General features: G+C 38.4%; 1 protein-coding gene across 3 annotated transcripts in view; it reads left to right on the top strand.

Annotated features, from left to right (window-relative positions):
- Nucleotides 1-19,859, top strand: part of LOC122823532 (double C2-like domain-containing protein alpha) — a 65,236-nt gene that overhangs the window by 5,991 nt on the left and 39,386 nt on the right. For 2 of the 3 annotated variants that reach the window (XM_044103245.1, XM_044103246.1), the window contains exon 2: nt 1,686-1,900. The gene's annotated coding sequence lies outside the window, so the exon portion shown is untranslated. Of the gene's footprint in view, nt 1-1,685; nt 1,901-19,370; nt 19,528-19,859 lie in introns of those variants that run through there. The other variant, XM_044103244.1, reaches the window with a different exon arrangement.

Here is a 19,859-nt window from a genome sequence, read left to right as displayed (position 1 = left end):
ATCTGGTTACCTAGAGCTGTTCCTCAAAATGTTTCATCCATGTAAAACGGGTATTTTTGAATAGAAAAAAAGACCTTCAAAAATATTTCTCTAATCAATTTCACCACTAGATGTCACTGTTTCATCCATGTCTGAAATTTCAAAATGGAAGCTCCACTTATAAAGTCAATGTAATTTTTTGAGAGGGAAATAACTGAATGCATTAATTTCAGCATCTGAATAATTTATGTAACGAAATAAGCATAAGAAAATTGTAACTAAGCAAATATGTTCCACGGCAATGCCAATAAAACTATTTTATTTTCCACAAAATAGTTTATTATGACTTGCAAAGTGATTTGTAGAGTTAGATGATTAAAATAATCTGTTATGATATTTTAATAAAATACATTCTTTAAAAAGTAAATACAGTAATACATATAAATGTATTTATGTGACAAAAAACCCCTCAAAATTTGTAACTTGGCAAATATGTTTTTACATAGGAGACACATCTCTGAGGTCTTTGCTGGATTTTCTTGATTATCTGATTTTGCAGCTACTGTTTGAATGACATTGTATTTTTTAGGCTTTGTATTTCTTCTGTTGTCCACCTTGTTTTCAATTCAAGTCTAGTTTTTAGGAAGCTAAGAATGAGAAAATTAGAGGTGAAAATGCAACAAAATTATGAAACTAACACTCTTGACACCAAAGATAATTGTTGTAAACCATAACATGCCATTCTGCAAAAGGTTTATATTATTATTAGCGGAGAACGGCCCTGGCTCCGGATGCGTTTAACGGGGAGGGCAAAATACGAGGCTGAACATGTACCACGACAACGGTAGCCTGCAGGCTACATGTTAAGGTGCTGTATTATTAGTGAGTCATCTTTTAGCTATTATTGCCTGTATCAAACAGCCCTATTCGCCTCGGTCGGTTAGTTTGGGGAAAATTGCGCAGAATTTTTTGCGTTTGCCGTTTGTTGCCATGGTTCTAACGCGCGTCTTCGCTCTTCGCTGCCGCTCGGGTGTAACCCAGCGCGAGCGTCTCAGCGTTCATGAAGCGTTTAAAGGCGGCTCGAAAAACCAGGTTACGATGTGATAACATCGAATTAACTGTTTTAACTGCAATATATATATATAAAACAGATTCAAGGTGAGGCAGGCAGTTCCACTGCCTCATGGCAGGGGGCGCTCATGATCCCAGACATTATGACTCCACAACTGCACAGTCAGAGACAGTCACAGCGAGCTTGTGATACAGTAAATAAGGGAAGCTACTCGCAACGAGTCTATGTGTAGCTTGGCTGATACAGAGAGAGAGAAAAGGGTGGTTTGAGTTTCCCCTCTGCTGTGCAGCATAGCACTAAATTAATAAAATCTATATTTCCAGGTTTCATTGAGTCAACGGAATTACTCTACCTTGGCAGCACAGCTATGGATGGTGTGTGAAAGTATAGTCTTTTTATCCTCCAATGTTGTCTGCATGCGCAAAATTTCAGTATGTAAACATTAACATAACGGTGATTAAGTAGGGCTCAATCACCGAGTGTGGACTCAGGCCCACACTCTCCTAAGTCCGGCCCTGAGAATAGTAGATGCTGGCAGTTGAACTATACCGTTTCTTTAATAATACTGTTTTATGCTAATATTTATTCTTCTATCCACACTCAGACATCAATAAGCTTTTCCCTCTGACCTCAGGTACCTGGATCTCCGGGGAATCTCTGATGGAAAGGGGCCGGTGACCTGGCCCGACCCCTACGGTGTGGCTGAGAGGGATGAGGCCTACAGGAGCTTCAGTCTGTCTGGCTGGGGGGGATCCTGTGGCCATGATGCTCCCATGAAAGCACCGGATGCCTTACTGGGAGCCGGTTCAGACTGGGAGGAGCTGATGAACAAAGCTGCTTTCCATGGAGGTCAGTGGTTCAGCCCTAATACCAGTTTTAAAGGAGTCAATTAAACAGATTTTAAACCTCTATTTCTGTCCAGCAGACTATTGTTTGCTGGGGTAGCTAGTTGCATGAGTCAGCCTTATTTATGTTTAATCCAAGACAAAAGTTTAATATAAAATAGTCTTTCTTTCTTTTTGTATCTGATTCAAAAGCAAAAAAAAAAAACGGTCAAATTTTCTTTTTTTTAAATTTTTTAAAATATTTGTTTGTTAATTGAAAATAAAAAAAAAACCCAAAAGATACACAGATTCTGTTTGTACAGAATTAACCCATCGCTGGAATAATTCCACTACTTTTCAAATAATTTGTAGTTGTTTGCTGTTTGACCAGCTACCCAAAACTTTTGGTCCACTTACCACTAATTTGCTAAACAAGAATCTTTGCTATGCTAATGCTAAACTGCTAGGCTTAAAAATTTTAATTTCAGATTAGCACAATGACAATAGCAAATCAGGTCATTTAATATATAAATCAAAGCTTCTGTAAATTGAAAAGATGCAACGTGACCCACTACAAAAAACACACCACTGTTTTTATTTTCCTCAGGATTCATAGCTGAGCTCAGATGTTTTAAACAGAAACCAGAACCATTTGATTTGTGTGCAGCTCAGTCAGAATCTCCTTAAAGTTAATACTGGACACCGAGCTGTGATGGGAGGGATTTTTCCACCACAAGGTGGCGCAGTTTGTCTTCAGTGGGCAAACATTAGCTCTGTAAGGAGCTGATGATGGATGCTGGCAGGCGGCCATCATGATGCCAGGCAGTGATTCCCTGTGGCTGATCCACTCGGTCAGATGACCGGGAGGCTGGTCGCCAGATGATGGCAATGAGCCGGGAAATAAAAAAAATACAGATGATCTACTTTCAGAAATGCTTAGACTTTCATAGTAACAGTTTTAATAATTGTATCTCCGTTTTCAGAGAAATGCAGCAGGAATGTCAAACAAATGTTCTCTCTAAAACGGCACATATCATTTAAAAATGTTATATTTCAGTTGTGGTTAGGCTCATGATGGTTAACTGCAATTCAAAGAAAGAGTTTTGGGACGTATTTGGTGACTTATCTAGTGCAGAGGATGTAGCTTGGAGACCTAGCAAACCGGGACCCACAAAGTGATCATTTCAGCCATTTGTCACTCGTTAGCTTCTCCATGGTGTCCCTTATTAACCAAAAGTGAGATAAATAAATGTTTCATGCAAATTAAGAACATGAAAGACTTCTTTCTGCAGTCCTTTCTGAACACCTTCAGTCAAATTCTTCAACAAAATTAAAACAAATAGAATAAATAAAATGGGTTTTTTTTGTAGCTATTGGCATAAAGATAATTTTGTCTATTTTTACTTTAAGTCAGCTGTCTTAACCAAAACTGTAAAGAACTCAACTCGTTCTACTCTAAATGTTATTTTCCTTATGTGTCCCCTATCAAACGTTGGATACAACAGTTTTAAAAAAACGTAAAAGTTTCTCAGAGATTAAAAATATCTGGCACCTCTAGGGAAATTAAATTTGGCACAAAAAGAAGCAAAGGTGGCTTATTCGACTGTAACGGTTCCTTCCCCTGATAAAGACTTAATATATGCTCCAGTTCTGACTGGCATTCTCACCATGCGTCAATACTTGGTCTTAGCAAAGCTAACTGCTAAAGTCTTACTGTTCTTCCTTTATTATTCTGCGTTTCAGTCATGATGGTTTAACTGAACTACAGTAATGCAGCTTCTAAAACATTATTTGAACACCAGAAGATGTTTATGTACTTAAAGAACACTTTTTCTACCTGATAAACTTTATGCTCACAAACAACACCTCCAGCCGCCTTCTGGTCTGGGTGTTTATGTTACTCTGTAGCTGAACCACATTTACGGCATCAATCATCTTTGTTGTTCGTTTTCTTCTCTGTTTCTGTTTTTAGTTGCTAATAAGCAACATTTGCATCTGAAACGTTCCCTGAAAGTTTTTTAATAAAAAAAAAAAAATTAGAATCAATAAAACAATCTGTTTTATGTTTACAGCATTCAAAATGTCAACATCCAGACTATAATAAAGTCCTGTTTTTAGGGGTATCTAAAAAAATGTCTAAAATCATTAAATTGACATTTTAAAAATGGAATTGCTGTTTTATTTTTATCCTTCACAGTTTTGTTTTCAGGCTCTAAAATAGGATTTTCCACTTTAAATTTGTTCCTGATCAATCAAGATTAGACATAGATTTTATATAGGCTAACTTTAGAAGTGAATATATGGAAATGACCTGATTGTTATTATATTTGTTACATTTATTTCACTTTGCTTCTGAAACCTCTCACCATGTTGTTGCTGCTTTCTACTGCTGTAGTCGTGTTTCTGCACTTGCTGTTGTTTTGATGATGACTTCTTTTCATCACGCTGAGACGCCCATGACTGTTAGACATTTGGCCAACGCTTGTGCATTCACTCTAATGTTGCACCCAGGGTAAAATTGAGTTTATTTGCCTTGATATACCTTCAGAAATAGATGGGAATGGATCATGAGAAACCTTGTTGTCCTGCAGTGAGTCGACTGCATTGCTGCAAAAACGTTCCTCTGAAGAAATTTCTGCTTGTGACTTTCATGCGTTTTTAAATGTCGATGGGGAGACGGTCCAGGCGACTTGACTAAACCTGACAAAATGGCGGCCATCTCTGAGGGATGAAAGGCAGTAAAAATAAAAATCACATGAATGTCAGAGTGACGTGTCGACAGGATGGAAGGAGCTTCTTTTGTGGTTTTGTTCTCTGCAAATAAACTAAATTCAACTTTTCTGTTTTTTACTGTTTTTGTCACTTTAAACTGGCAGCAGATTTTCTTTAGCTCAACTTTTCTCCATCATTTCATGTTTTATTAATTCAAATATGCTGAAAGTGAAGTAAACATATGTAGATTTTTACAGTAACACTCTCACTCCTTGTGAAATAAACAGTGCCAACACAAATAATTAGTCCTTTATTCCACTTGCATAACAGAGCAATAAATAAAAAACATAAAAATCTATATAATTGCTAATTAAATCCCTCATTGCTCTGTAGTAAAGTATAATTGAAAATGGTTCAATTTCAGTGACTTTTATTTTGTTTATGTAGATTCTTTTAGTTATTTACTCCAAAAAGACAAAAAGTGAAAACTGAGAAAATAATAAAACAAATAGTCTTGGTCATCGACATTCAATTTCACATAATTTGTTAAAAAAGAATCAAGTAGAAGAAACAAAATCTTATGATTTCTTCTTCATCAACCTAATATCTTCCCACATCAGATTAACTCTGAAATTATTCCCACACTGAATGACACTCAAACGTCACATTTTCATCCCTAAATGTACAATTATTTATACATTTTTAATAACAATAGCACTTTTCGTCTTTGAGACACCCATATTTTTTTAAGATGGTTTATATTTGAGATTATAATTTAATCCAGTCCATAAATCTACCCCACAAATTAAATATTTTTGGCTTCCATTGAATGAAAATATTCAAACCAAACGTTGGATTTCAGAAATGTATTCAAAATTAAAATGTTTTAGACTTCCATATGAGCCGTGCCATTAATCTGCTGCTGAAAACTTCACAACTTCACACGTCTGAAAATATTTAAGAGACGACTTAAAATGATCAGTTTCTCTGATTTTACTGTTTGTAGGTTTATGTTTGAGTAAAAGGAACATTGTTCTTTTATTCTATGAACTACTGACAACATGTCTCCAACAGTTAAAGCAAAAATTTTATATTTATTTACAGAAAATGAGAAATGGTCAAAATCATGAAAAAGATGCAAAGAGAACAAGTTCATATTCATTAAGAAGCAGCAATACTGATGTTTTAACGCAGGAGGAGTTCAGAAATCAGTACTTGGTGGAATAACCAGGAGGTTTTCCATTTGTTTCAGAGCTCTTCATTTTTCCCAGAGATGTGAAGATGTAAAGTAGAAACTGTTCAATTTATCCAATTTCCTGTGAGCAGAACAAGGAGGCTCAGATAAAAAGAAACGGGAGTTGTTATCGTGTTCTGTTGAGATGTTTTTCAGGTTTGAAGGGTTCGTTTTTACCGTCGCCCACTCGTACCCTCGCACTTCCTTCTTCTGATCTGGAAAAAGGAGAGACACAGGAGGCACCTCGGCCGCTCTCCCAGCCGTCACGACTCGCATCAGCATCCCGGCCCCTTGTGTCTGTCTGCTGCGGCGTTAATGGTGACTGCTGGGTCTCACGACTCTTACAGAGATGGGGTCTTCATCAGAAATGTTTTCCTGTCTGCAACCCCTGACTGTCAGCCCCCATACATGCCCCAACCCGGACAGCAGGCCACAATAACCAGGCATTATTAGAGGCTCCAGTGTTGCCTGGAAACTGGCTGGTGAGGATTTACTGGTCTTTATGGGGGTGTCGCCTCGTTTATGTGTCTGTTGGGGCAGGATCCAGAATAATAAAAGGTATTTCCAGATGTGTTGCATTTCCAGAAAAGGGTAGAAATAGAGAAATTAAACTCAAGCTGAAACACTGGTCTCTGTTTACAAGCTAAAGTGGAAACTGCAGCACAGCTGTAAGCGGCAGGAAGTTAGAAATGGATGATATAATGGACGGATGGATGGATGAGCAGATGGATGGATAGAAAAATAGCAGGATTGATTATGGTCTTTACTTCTTACCAAGTAGCGATAACTGTTGGAGTCAGACGTTTTTAACATTTGTGTTCCTGACAGTCGGTGCGTTTCCATTACAGCTGTGAGCAAAACTTTGTCAATAATGTAAAAAACACAATGTTGCAGTTGTGTTGTTTCCTTTAAACAAGAAAAGTAATTAAAATCACATGAATAAGTTTGTTCATGTGATCATTAAAGAACATACTGCGCCATCATTCTTACCACTTCCTGTTGTCTTCTTTGTGGTTTCTGCCAGTAGCAACATCCGGTTGTTGGTCATGTGTGTCATTTACTTTAATTTTGCGCTATATTTATCAACTTTTCAGACCCCTGCACCAGACTTTTTTTTTGTTGTTTCATAAAAGCAGCTAGCATCAAATCTAATTACTTTTTTCTGTTATTGGAGACTTTTAAGTGATCCTGACTCTCCACCAGGGGGCGTGACTGTTTTATACCCGAACCGCTGAGCGATCAACCAAGTTGTTTCGCTGTAACCAATAGGAAAATTTAACTGCAGTAGCTACCCTTAAACCCAAAGAGGGCAGCACTGAGACGGTTTTAGGCCAAATATTGGGGAAATTTACACGCAAATGTCACAATTTGCACAAAAACTTGAAGATGGCACCTTTAAGGTCCAATTTACACAGTTTATCTGCAGGTAGAAAAAGGTTGATACTGGTTTTTGTTACTCTTTAAATCCAGTTTGGGTCAGAAAGCTAAAGCTGAAGAAACGCATCGTCTCACCAGAGGACGATGACGGACAGGAGATGTCCTTGTTATCGGATTTATGCCACATTATGAGCAGTTTTCAGCTAAAATCTTCTTTAGCTTTAAAATAAATGTGTTTGTTTCCTTTGCTAGATTTTTTTAAATCTCTTTCCTCCACTGACATAAGTATTTATTTGCATAGATTCTATAAATTGGTTTGTTTTGAGCTTTCATTTAACTCAATGTTTCTTAACATTTAGAAACTTAATGTATCCGGCTGTAATTGGAGCGCTTACTGGGCCATTCATTAATCTCAGCACTTTAAACTGGGGACTGTCTTGTTTCCTCAAGTTTTCTTCTCTTTTCAGAGACTTCCACACCCACAAATGAGGCAATTAAACTGCAATGATGATAACAAAAGTTATTGTTCTGGGAAATCTGAATGAAAACTGCTGCAGTCGAAACAAAGCCGCTCCTCACTGTATAAACCTGCATTTTCACAACAAAGCCGAAGCACTGTGATATGTTTTTTCTATTAAACCCTGAATCCATGTGGCATTTCCAAAGCCTTGTGTGATTGAAAAGAGTCTGCCTGATAGGTAAAATCAATATCTCAGTTGAGCCGGAACAATTTCAGTCTCATCAATAAGGCTTTTTCTAAATTTATTGATTGTTTTTCTGGTGGCAGCGTTCACCAGAATGTGCTCTTATTCACCTGATAAAGATCTGAGTGGAGATAAAGCATGGAAAACAAAAACAAACCTAATAAGCTCATTTTTACAGCTGGTTTTTGTGACTCATTTCAATCTATTTTTCCATCTCAGTTTAAAATGTGTTTCTGTCTCTGGCTTCATCTGGTATATTATTAACACTACACTGTAAAACTGTCACCCAAACTCGCTAATTGCATCCTGGCTCGTTATGTTGCAAATGAAGTAACATGTTGTGTTCAAATGTGGTTTTGTAAATATTTATTAATCCTCCTGATATTTATCTGATCGGATGGCGTCAGATTTTCACCAAATTAAAAAAACTGAAAATATTTATCCATGATGCAGCTGGATGGATGGATGGATGTTCAGATGGATGAACCGATGGATGGATGTCCTCCTATTGGTTCTATCTGCCATCAGTAGGTCTCATATTGATCTCTGGTTGGTTTTGAACCTCCACAGTGAGTCTTGGGAACCGTTGCCGTTCATCCCGGCGGTTCTGCTCCACTGTGATCCTGCAACCAACCTGCTCTGAATAAAATCCCCCTTCAGCCGGTTTGCATTTTAATGCGATTCAGTCAACATTCGGCTGGCTGCTTATCACCTGAGGCTGTGTGTTCACACTTCTGAGAGAAAACAACAACAACAAGAAAGCAAGTAAATTCTGTGCCCCTGGTTAAAAAAAAAAATTTGAGCATTTGCTGACTCAGCAGCTTGTCATCTTGAATTTAGCTGTTAGTGAATGCAGAGCTGTGATGCTGAATGGGGATATTATGACTGACGTTTCATTGGAGTCAGTGTTGGGATTAACGCACTTCTGTGAACACAATGCGGCATATTAGGTAGAAACGCATTGGAGAGATCAAAACTCATGTTCATTATTCAGGCGCTGCATTATTTATCAGAAAACCCCAAATGTTTTATTCTGTTTGTAAATTCGTTACACTGTTTGCAACCCGGCAGAACGAAATAAAATGTTTTATAAAAATATAATCAGATGCAGTTTAAGTTAAAGTTCAAAGTTTCAGGTATGTCAGAAACTGATGAAGGATGGATGGATGGATGATTGATGGATGGATGATGAATGGATGGATGACTAATGGATGGATGGATGGACAGAGGATGGATGGATGGATGGATGGATGGATGGATGGTTGGATGGATGGATGGATGGATGGACAGAGGATGGATGGATGGTAGGATGGATGGACTGATGGATGGATGATGGATGGATGGATGGATGGATGGATGATGGATGGATGGATGAGTGGATGGATGGAAGGTTGGATGGATGGATGGATGGAAGGTTGGATGGTTGAATGAAAGGTTGGATGGATGGATGGATGGATGATGGATGGATGGATGGATGAGTGGATGGTTGGATGGAAGGTTAGATGGATGGATGGAAGGTTGGATGGATGGATGGAAGGTTGGATGGTTGAATGAAAGGTTGGATGGATGGATGGATGAGTGGATGGTTGGATGGATGATGGATGGATGGTTGGATGATGGATGGATGGATGAGTGGATGGTTGGATGGATGATGGATGGATGGATGATGGATGGAAGGTTGGATGGATGGATGGATGGATGGATGGATGGAAGGTTGGATGGATGGATGGAAGGATGATGGATGGATGGTTGGATGATGGATGGATGGATGAGTGGATGGTTGGATGGATGATGGATGGAAGGTTAGATGGATGGATGATGAATGGATGGATGAGTGGATGGTTGGATGGATGATGGATGGATGGTTGGATGATGGATGGATGATGAATGGATGGAAGGTTGGATGGATGGATGGATGGATGGATGGATGGATGGAAGGTTGGATGGATGGATGGAAGGATGATGGATGGATGATGGATGGATGGATGAGTGGATGGTTGGATGGATGATGGATGGAAGGTTAGATGGATGGATGATGAATGGATGGATGAGTGGATGGTTGGATGGATGATGGATGGATGGTTGGATGATGGATGGATGATGAATGGATGGAAGGTTGGATGGATGGATGGATGGAAGGTTGGATGGAAGGATGATGGATGGATGGTTGGATGATGGATGGATGGATGAGTGGATGGTTGGATGGATGATGGATGGAAGGTTAGATGGATGGATGATGAATGGATGGATGACGAATGGATGGATGGATGGACAGAGGATGGTTGGATGGATGATGGATGGAAGGATGATGGATGGATGGTTGGATGATGGATGGATGGATGAGTGGATGGATGGATGGATGGATGAAATGTTGGATGGAAGGATGGATGGATGAATGGATGGATGATGGATGAATGAAATGTTGGATGGATGGATGGATGGATGGATGGATGATGGATGAATGGAAGGTTGGATGGATCGATGGATCGATGGATGGATGAAAGGTTGGATGGTTGAATGAAAGGTTGGATGGCTGATGGATGAAATGTTGGATGGAAGGTTGGATGGATGGATGGATGGATGGATGGTTGAATGAAAGGTTGGATGGCTGATGGATGGATGGATGGATGAAATGTTGGATGGATGGATGGATGAAATGTTGGATGGAAGGTTGGATGGATGGATGGATGAAAGGTTGGATGGCTGATGGATGTCTGGTCCGTTTAATCCATTCTATCAAAGGTCTAAAAATGTATGTCGTGTGAATATTAAATATCTATTTAATATTAATATGTGACCCGCCATAATTATACTTTTGAATGCTAAGAAAAAAACAATATCACACATTTTAAGTCATTGTTTTTAGGTATAGGAAATACAACTTAGTGTGACATTAATATATTTGAGCAGGTGAATCTCTTCCTTCCTGAAATGGAGAAATTAAATAGTGTCAGACACCAGAGTGTCAGCTTTCAACCACAAGAAGTGATTACATTTATTAGATTTATTACATCCCTGTTTATATTAAACCAATGGGACTTAATTCATTGTGGGAGGAACTGCCACAGCATACAAATGATCATAGGGCTGAAGGTCGGATGTGACTGGAATGATAACCTGACGTGTCGTTCCTCGGTTGTCTTTGTTCTGTTTCAGTGCAGCGATTTCACATCGACAGTGTCGAAAATCCTCTGAGCTTTAGGAGTTTGGCTGAGTGAAGCACATCAGCAGTGCTGTGAACATCCACAGGGGATGAGAATAAAAATGGCACTGTTCGAAATTCAGTTCCTCATGGATCACTAAGACAAACACTTCCTGGTGTCGGAGATCCTCCGTATTTTAAAGCTTGAAGACATTTGTAAAATGCCGTTCTGGAAGTTTGTTCAGCTCAAGAAATCCAGCCATTATTCTTTTGGTAAATTTATTCTGACAGTCAGACCCATTTTCAGGTACAGTTTTCAGGTGTCAGTCTGAGATAGCACATTTTCCCTGCTGAACCATAGATCAGTTGAAGCTTGATTTCACTATCCACCTCACTTTAAATTAATTTAGTAATTTTCTCTCCATGTCTACTGAGATTTGGTCTCCTTCAAAATGCCTTGTTTGGATAAACATGAGCCGGTCAAGACTTGACTTGTGGCCTGGAGATCTACTGCTATGGCAAAGTGTTTTCTCTTTGGTGTATTCACACCAGCCTGGTTTAGTCCGCTTTAATCAAACTCTAGTCCATTTGCCGGTGTGAATGCATAATTAAACTCTGATGCAGACCAAGAACACGAACTCTGGTTAGCCTAAAAACCTAGGTCTAGTTCAGTGTAAGTGAACTCTGGGTCGTTTTGAATGCTTATGTGAGACCGCTCCAAAAGCAGGAAGTGAACTAACGCGCAGGGCATTCTGGGTAAATACAACCAAAACAAACTTATAAGTCTTTTGCTAGCTGGAGAAATGGCTCCAGAAAATAAAACATCGTACAACTGCTAAAATCTGATGCCACTCCATCTTTGATTGCAGTGACGTTTCGCTCAAGATCTTCTTGATTTTTGTGTTGTTTCCTTCAGTAGTTCTTGGTGCAGCGCCCCCGTAGGTGAGGAGGGGAACAGGTTTTCAATTACTTTGGTTTGTTTGACACCGACCCCTCCTGACCCTACTAGGGCGTTAGAAAATGGATGGATGTTTGACACAGTGCAGTGTGAACATGAACCACAGCAGCTGAAAATGTAGCAAATGTAACTAACCAAATCTAGTGGACTATCAAGAATTGATTACAGGAGTTAATTGCTTGTTTTATTACTTTGTTTGCAATTTATTGAAACAAGTCTTCCAAATGAAAACTTGAATCTCAGTGAGACTTGATGTTTAAGGTAAAAAAATAGCAACTCCTGACCAGACTAAATGTACTTGGTAAGATTTTGCAGTGCAATAGTGTGTTAAGTGGTATTGAGTCTCGTATTTCAGCTTCCCAAATTTTATTTTCCTTAATATTTTAAATACACTTCAAAAACACATCTTACCAAGTATTTTTGATCTAGTTTTTAGTGCAAATATCTTGGTGCACTTGAAATAAGTAACTTACAAGTAAACAAGAAATAAGAGTTTGTTTTAATTCAATAACTCATTAGTATGGATGAAAAACTACCACTGGCAGATTATTTCCTTTTTAAGTTTTTCATGAATATTAATGAATTATTGACTTAAAACAAGCTCCAATATCTTGCCTAAAATGTACTTGTAAGTTAGTTTTGTCTTATTTCAGGTGTACTCTGATATTTGCACTAGAAACTAGACAGAAATACTTAAGATTTTGTGTTTTTCCGGTGTGGGCTGAACTTCGATGAGTAAAAGGGGTAAAAGCATTTTAATCCATCATTTATGTAAACTACAGACACTACTGGTTTCACTGGAACCACAAATCCTTAGAAATGGTCCGTTGGTAGATGTCAGTAACTTTGTTTCTGATGTGTTCTTGAATTTCTTTAACTTGGAGACATGATGTGTCTTTTTTTGTGTCGTCTGACAGGTTCTGCTTAAGTGACATCTTGATTCTTTTGGTCTGGCAGTAATGAGGCCTGGGTGTAGATAGTGAAACTGAACTCGGCTTTCTAAAAATGTGCTCAATCACAGTTAATTAATGCCTCAGCACAAGGGTGTAGTTACTGTTTTTTAAATAGCGCCCGGTTGATTTGGACAACACTTTCCTGTTTAAGGTAGGAAACCATCATGTGAACACACTTTTTGAATTTTCTCTGGTTTTCTTGGTCTGATAATAAATCTGCGTGAACATTTAAGTGTCACAAAGCAGGAAAAATACAATAAATCTGTAATCGGCAAATGCATTTTGCAGAACTCCAGACACAACAGGGTGAGACGCTTAAAGTACACACTTTCATATCCGTGACTCACAATAATGTCTTCAGCTGATGCTGCGTCTAGATAGCGCGCCGTCAGACTTTCAGCTTGGAGAGGAATATTGTTCTGCTTTAATATCACGGGATCTCGTTAAACCTCCACTAACGCTCCACTCCTCTCTCATCCTGTAAAAAAATAGAAAAATTAGTCTCTGGGGTATTTATGATTGAAATCACAAGCTGAAGTTTGGTGTTTAGTGCACACTTTCATGTACAGGCACATTAAAAGTCAGAACATGGTGAAAAAGTTTTATATTTTAAGACACCAGGATGTCCAAACTGTGACCTCAACAACATTTGTGACTCTATTGCTGATTTTGTTTGGCTTCTCGGTTCACAACTCAATTTGAGATCTTTTTTCAAGACAAATGAAATCTTCTTAAACATTTATTTATTTAGGTACTGGACAAAGTATTTCTATTAATTAGCAATGTTTCTGTTTTCATTTATCACACACTACTAAAACTCTCTACTTTTTCTCAATCTTTATTGGCAAAAGTAAAAAATAAGAAAAAAAAAGTTTTAGAAAATATTTATTTGTCCTGTTTATGATTTACTAATTCATTTTCTACAAAAATTTGACTACTTTACTAAATATTGTCTAGTTAGTATATTACTGAAGAGATAAAAACAACAAATATCTTAAGAAATAAATTCTTTCAGTTTTAAATAAAAGAAAATGTGTGTATGCGCTGTACAATGGCTGTTGGAAAAGACAAGTGTCTTGTTGTTGACTTTCCATTCAGAAACCACTTGCTGCAATCTTGATGGTTGTGCAGGAGGCTCCACTTCTGCTTTTCAAAGAGTCACGGTTGTGTAATTGTGCTTCTGTTTGCAGCCGTTCTCCTGTGTAAATTTAAAAGTTGAGTTCGTCGCCAGCAAGACCTTAAAGTGTCAAGAAACAAACAAAATAGGCAGACTTGAGCAGACTAAAATCTCATTAACTAAGAAAAATTTTGTGCATAAAAGTAATTAACATTTTTTAAATCACCCATAGACTCATCCTAACCTGTTCAAGGAAGCATAATGGTCACATTTAAGAAACCAAGCATAATCTGTGTCTTAAAACTGACTTAGATGAACTTTGTGCTGATGGAGTTTTTTCATGAAGAGCACGCTGCGTCGTCACAAACAGACAAATACCAAGGAACTAGTTCATTGGCTGAGTCATTCAGCAGGTGGCCCAGGTTGCTGTGTGAAGACGAGTCCCTGGAGTTTAACGAGTAACTATTTATGACACGTGCGGATTGCATGTGCTGACGACCATGAACCCTGCAGCCTAACATCTACATCCACTCAGCAGACATGCTGGAGTGTCATTTCGCTTGGGTTTGTAAATGAAGCAAATTAAGGTAACGTCACCAGCAGCTTCAGTCTATTGATGGACAATTTTAGAGAAATAGAAAGTACAGGTACATCTCAGAAACGTAGGCTATGCTGACAAATTTAGCTTGGTTGTTGTCTCATAATTGCAGAATCTGCTGCTTTTCCTTCGGGCATCATCGCAGTTATATGACTCTAATTAAATCCAGAGTGTAAATAGGCTTTTAAAGCTGAACGCTGTTGGGTTTAGATGCTTATAGTGAAACGGAGGCTCATCGTGATGCACAAGAAGGGAAGTGAAAAGCGACACTGTAACCTTGTTTACAAACGGTGTCTCAGTATTTATTTTTTTCCTGCCCAACAGCTCCATTTCCAACATCCCGTGTTTTATATATATATATATATATATATATATATATATATATATATATATATATATATATATATATATATATATATATATATATACTCTTAGGCCCAGTTTACATCGGTGTTTCCCAGTCCTGGTCCTCAAGCCTCACTGCTCTGCATGTTTTAGGTATTTCCAGATTATTTCAATTAATAGGTGTTTGTTGAACTGCAATCAGTTGAGTCAGGCACATTAAAGCAGGGAAACCTCTAAAACATGCAGGACAGTGTGCCGGGAGGACCAGGGTTGGGAAACACTGGTTTACATGATAATGATCCAACGAAAATTGAATTTTTTTGTTTTGTTTCTGTTATTGCATTTTCATGAAGACGTTCTAATTACAATCTTTTTCTAGAATGTACAGTAACGGCACACATTGAAGAGGTGTAATGCTCTCGCCACGCCACTAGTTGGTGCTAGGTTCTTTGAAACTAAGTGCACGTGTGTTAAAAAAAAAAGTTGAAAGCACGTTGATTTGCGTTTCCCCATCAGGTACCGTTCCCCCAGATACCGGGATAAAACACGCACTATGTGCGTCTGATTAGAGCGCAATTGGAAAAAAAGTGGGATAATTGCTGGAACACGTTGTTTGAGCTTTCACGGTGTCCGTAGTTCTCTAGATAAGAGCGCTTTATGATCGCTGAACAAGCACACGTGTATTTTTTTCATCTGGGCGGTGCAGAGCGGCGAAGAGGCGCTGGGAGAACCGTATCTGATGGGGAAACACGAGTTGTAGTAACACCAGTTCACTGACAATAACACGGAGGGGCGTGGCCAAGTGTGGGGATAAAAAAGGGGGCTTTTGTTTACTTTTAAACTTAGTTGCTCTATTTATATTTAGCAACTTTTCAGACTCTTCTGATGACTTTTTGTATTATAAAAGTGACAAATGTAGTGACTTTTTTCTGTGTTTTGGATACTTACAGTACAGAACAATAGTTTGGACACACTTTCTAATTGAATTCAATGAGAAGGTGTGTCCAAACTTTTGCTCTGTTCTACCTACCTACCTACCTATATAAATTATTATTTTTTTATTTCTTCCATCCAAATGTATTCAAAACCTGCCCTACTGGCAACACTGGCCAGGTGTCAGAGTGAAACGAGGGATTTTTTTAGACAGCCTTAGAAAAACAGAGCGTCTTCAGTCAGAGGCTTCTTCAAATTTGCTGTAATACAGACTGCTACAGCAGGTCTTTCCTAACCACATCCATCTTCACCTTCAATAACTCTTTTTTTGTTATTGTAGGCGGTGAATTAACATGAGTTACAACAACATTTAATTTCCCTTTGGGATCAGTGAAGTACTTTTGAATTTGAATTGAACTTGAATTAACCAAAGAAGTCAGCACTGAGACATTTTCAGGCAAAATAACTCTGGATTAAACAAAATTACACAAAAATGTCCAAATTAGCACAGAAACATGCTAACGGAACCTTAAACAACCTATTTAGGTACTTAAACAGCAATAAAAAAGTTTATTAAGTTTATCCAAACCTCCCAGTCTTTGCTGTTGTGTGAAAAGCAATAAACAACCAAAACCTCAAAAATATCAACAGAAAATGTTTGTTTGTGAGCTGAAACACCAGCTCCAGTCCACAGCAGTCTGAACTGTGCTAATACAGAACAGAAGCTAATAAATCAATCGTTACTTTGTGCCTCAAAACGTGTCAGAGTGACTCAGACTGTGCTGACACAACTGAGGTGTATTATTAGCCTCTTGTGACAGTGATCCAGCCAGAACGAGCCAGGCTGCATGTAGCATAGCGTAACCACAGGCTAGAGCTCATGTATGTTTTATTACTGCATGCTGCTTTTCATGCTTCCACCCAAGGGGACGCAGCTGAATTTACATGCTGCCTCTTCTAATTCCTCTGGATAATTTCTGCAATGCGTTGCCACATCTATGGCCCACATTCTGTATTTGCATTTTCCAACCTGCCGACAACTGCAGAGCCTATTTTTATATATATATATAAAGAGTAAAGTGTCATCCTGACGACACAGAAAGAAATATTTTATTTTAGGAAATGAGTCAAGCAGGTAGATTAAAAATAATAATAAAAATGAATTATTTGGCTCCCTTGAAAAAAAGGCACATTGGTTGTTTTCACTAAAACAACTCTGATGAATTTATAATGAGATTTTCTGAACAGGAGGAAGAGGAGGAGGGAAGAAGGTGGGAAGCAGAATAAAACCTAAAAAGATGTTATACAGATTGAAGGGTCTTTTGACAACACTGGCAGAGGAGGCTTTAAATTGCAACGTGTGTGTGTGTGTGTGTGTGTGTGTGTGTGTGTGTGTGTGCGTGCGTGTGTGTGTGTGTGTTTGTGTGTGAAGGAGTGGGAGTCATCCTACTCTGGAGACTTGAGTGCATTATTTTGTCGTGTTAATGCATTCATGCATGACAGTAGTGTAGCATCAATTTTATGGTCCTGAAACCTGTGTGTGTGTGTGTGTGTGTGTGCGTGTGTGTGTGGAGGAAACCGTAAAATCAGAAGATTTAAGCCATAATATAAAGAAATTAGGTCTGAAAAGCGGCACTAAATGAAGGCGTTTGTCCAATTTTTGATAAGAACGTCCCAAAAGAAGCATTTGGCTCAAACTGGCAGCTTCTTGCTTCTTCTGCTTTAACGATTTAAAAAGCACAAAAAAAGAGACAAGTGAGAAGCAAAGAGACTGAGAGGACACCAATTTTCTGTTTTCGAAACAGGGGAAATAGCATGTTTCCTTTTCGTCTGTCACTGACTCAAGAACTATTAGCCTAATTATACAGAGGAACTGAGAACGATGAGGAAAACTGTGTGTGTGTGTGTGTGTGTGTGTGTGTGTGTGTTCATGTTTGAGAGGCAGAGATCTGACTGGTGGTTGGAATTGGCACTGACAGATTCATTAGATGTGTTTCTCCTCCAAATTTAACACTGATAAATGACCTCACATGGCCACGTAAAGGGGCATCCAAACTAATTTCTCACCACCTTTAAATCATTGGACTTCCAGGATTAACTGCTGATAAGTAACTTTGCAGGTTCTGTTGAGGAACTACAGACTGGACGTAGGCGGCTAGTAGTGAATATGACAACTAATGATTGTTTTAGTTTATAATTTATCAATTATTTTGACGATTAATTGATTAATTGGATTAAAAAATTGGTGGAGTAGTAATGAACCTGTTCTATTAATAGCAGTTTAATTCAGTTTAAGCTTTGAGATTTAGAGTGAAATTCTTATGCAGATTGTCAACCTAACATCATGCTAAAGCTACATTAGCTACTTTTGCTCTGTTTACTTGTTTTTATTCTGTTGTTCATAGTTTTAATTTGTGCCAGTGCGGTGGCCAACATTTTTCCAGACGGCCTGGGATTTGATATTTATGCCAGGACTGAAATGAATCCTCAAATTTTTCGAGCATCTCTATTAATTCCTGAAGAAAAATAATTTGCCTCAAAGCTTCATTAAATTATATTTCATTATTTAGCACACCGTGTTCCACCCTGGTGATTATTTGTGTTGCGCAACACTGTCACTTCCACCTGTGAGTTATTGATGAATGCTAACAGCTAGCAGCATAACGTTCAGTTTTCAAGTTTGGTCTGGGAGATTTCATTGATTTTATTGATTAAAGAGTCTTTATTAGCCTGCTGTTTTATTATTAAATTGAATACAATTTTTTTAAATTTGCAGAATTTCTGTACAGGTTACCTTAAAAATGGAGCTGCTATTGTTACACTTTAACAGAAAAGTGATTGTTAGGGATGGACAAACATGTAAATTTGGGCCAATGTTGATATTAGATTTTTATACTGCTGTAATGGCAGTATTTACCAATATTTATTTTATAAATTTTTTTTATTTGATTACTCAATTAATTGTCAGAATAATTGCTGCAATACCTGATTAGTAAAATAATCATTTAGAACAGCCCTAATATCAATAATTAAAATGATCTGCCTAGAAGCTTCGTTAAATTCTGTTTTGCTATTTAGCGCACCGTGTGATTATTTGTGTTGCGCAACGCTCTCACTTCCGCCTGATGAAAGCTGCTGTATATTTGAACCGATTTTTAATATTTTTACATTTATGCAGTAAAGGCAGTTTCTTTCAGTTGGTGTACTTTGAGATTTCAGCCATTAATGGTCAGATTAAGTGAGGAAAAAGTGTGAGTGGTGAAGGTGGGGGTTTCCAGAGCGGATGAGGCAAAGCAGTCACAGTCACAACTGTTAAGGAATAAATCCCTGCTGCACCCTTCTTTCTCTCTCTCTCTCTCTGTTGCTCTCTCTCTCTCCATCCTCCATCTCTCTCTCTCTCTCCTCTGCTCCTCATTTCATCTCAACTTGGATCTAGCAGCACATTCATTTTTTAATGACACTCGCTGCACGCGCTCCCTGCTCCCCTCTTCACCACCTGTTAGCCCCGCATCTCCTCGCGCTGGATTTCAATATTTTCACCTGGTTTTTATGAGTTTCACGCTTGTTCTTTCCTCTGAGGTAAGGCAACATTTTCTATGCATTTATTTTCTGAACAGATGCACGTTGAAGCAAGCTGATCAATATTCATTTTATTTCCGTCACTAATGTTTCTGCTAGGGTTTTCTCTGGACTGTTTCCTCTATCGCCTCCCACAGTGAGCAGGTGCAACGTGTGTCTGAAATTAAGTGTTTTTTCTCCACGTTTGCCCACACAAACTTGAAGTTTACTCATCCCTGAAAATAACTTGCCTTCCACCTGACATGTGCTTAGTTATAAATGATTCTCTCTAAAGCCTAAGGAGTAGCGATGCTGACTGCCTGTCACAAGCTCGTTATGCAAAGGTGAAAGGA

Source organism: Gambusia affinis, linkage group LG20, assembly GCF_019740435.1.
Source record: "Gambusia affinis linkage group LG20, SWU_Gaff_1.0, whole genome shotgun sequence".
NCBI lineage: Eukaryota > Metazoa > Chordata > Actinopteri > Cyprinodontiformes > Poeciliidae > Gambusia > Gambusia affinis.
The sequence above is the reverse complement of the archived record's forward strand: the minus strand, read 5'-3'. Positions and strand labels throughout refer to the sequence as shown.